General features: G+C 41.3%; 1 protein-coding gene and 1 pseudogene across 1 annotated transcript in view; one reads left to right on the top strand and one right to left on the bottom strand.

The window, feature by feature from the left end:
- The window catches only part of LOC101573093 (disintegrin and metalloproteinase domain-containing protein 32), a 147,242-nt gene that overhangs the window by 63,339 nt on the left and 82,218 nt on the right, over positions 1-1,685 (top strand). The window lies entirely within an intron of this gene.
- Positions 1,059-1,685, bottom strand: part of LOC105742971 — an 11,392-nt pseudogene continuing 10,765 nt past the window's right edge.

Genomic DNA, 1,685 nt, shown 5'->3' with positions numbered 1-1,685 from the left:
TATTGAATTATTTTTTCCTGCATCCTAGTTGTTTTAAAGAGATCTTTTCTTACTTTTTCACTAGCTGAAATGGTGTCTTTAAGGTCAGAAAGTCTTTTCACTTTCCCTCAAACGGTTTTGCCAGCTTGTGATTGAGGTTTTAATTTCCTGTATATCACTTTGAACCTATTTCATACATTCTCTTTCTTTCCTAAATTGCTTATTCAGGGGTTCCATCATTTTTATATTCTGCTCTATTTTTTTATCAGTGTATTTTTTAGAAGCACTTAGTACTTCTTTGATTATAGTGATCACTAAGTTTTTTAGTTTCGAAATTATTTCTGATCTGATTTCTTCTATACCTTTCTGCAGTTGTTTCTTTACTGCCAATGCTATTATTTCAGAGATATCTGGCGTTGTGATTTCCAGTCTCCTCAGTGCTAGTGTCTTCTGCAGTTGTACTGGGTGGACTCCGGGCCTGAGACTGCATTTTGTTCCTTCTGTTTGTCAATTTGTATACCACTGTCTTCTGACCTTTGGTGTAGAGCTTAGATAGAGTTATTACCTTAGTCCCAGGTCCAGATCTACGAAGTTCAGATTCCTCCAGGTGAGTGTTGTTTGGATCTGGTTGCTGTACTGCACTTCTTTCTGCTGCAGCCATTAGAGTTGAACCCTTTGTGTCTCTCTGGCAAGATGTTCTGCTCCTGAATCAGCTGGGTGGGTCTTGCCTCTAGCCTCTTTGCAGGGAGTTCTGCTGAAGGGTTCCTCGCTGAACCTGCACTCTGGGTCGGATGAAGATCCGCAGGCCCTGAGTGGTCTCACTCACATGTGGGGCCAGGGCTCTGGGTCTATTCAGGATCCGGAGGGCCTCAGGTCTTCTCACTCACTCGCCAGGCCTGCTCTCTGGGTCTGTTCAGGATCCCGCGAACTGGGTCCTCTCACTGAGTAGTCAGGCCTGCACTCTGGGTCTATTCAGGATCCAGAGGGCCCCGATAGTATAACTCACTCGCCAGGGCTGCACTCTGGCTATGTGCAGGATCCCATGGCCCTGGGCAGTCTCAAGGTTTGGTTTTTAAGTGTCACGTTCTCTTATTTTTCTTTTCAACTGCTTCCAGTTTAAGCTTAACTTCTTCAGATGTAAGGGCACCAAGATTGTTTTTTCCTTTTCCTTTTGTTTTTTTCAGAACTGGCTATTGAACTCAGGCCCTTGCGCTTGCCAGGGAAGCATTTATTCTACTGAACCATCTCCCAAGCCCTTAAGTTTCTTATTCTTTGCTTTCTTAACCTTTAATGGCAGCCACATCAATTTTAGTTTCAATGGAAGCTTTCTTAGACTTTGTAACTGGCTTTTCTTTACATAGAATAAATGCTTTATTTTTTTATTTTATTTTATTTTATTTTTTTTGTCTCTTGCTGAGAGCTTCTGCTTGTTTAGCCTTTATGGCTTCCATTTTCTGTCGCTACTTCTGATTTCACTTCAAAAAGTATTCATGAGCCAATTCTTTGTCAATCTGACTTTCTGCCTGTGGTGGTGGAAATGGTAGGTGCTCTTTTTTTTCCCATAATTTTCTTGAGAAACAAATAACAATGAGACAGTTTCAAATCGAACAGGTAGGACAGTTTCAATAATCAACACATTGCATACATTCTTCCTAGTGGTTAATTGCTGTACAAGATGCAGACATGACATCCTATTTACAAACACC

This window comes from Octodon degus, unplaced genomic scaffold, assembly GCF_000260255.1.
Source record: "Octodon degus isolate 3935 unplaced genomic scaffold, OctDeg1.0 scaffold00088, whole genome shotgun sequence".
NCBI classification, from domain to species: Eukaryota; Metazoa; Chordata; class Mammalia; order Rodentia; family Octodontidae; genus Octodon; species Octodon degus.
This window is presented reverse-complemented; position numbering and strand designations above follow the sequence as displayed.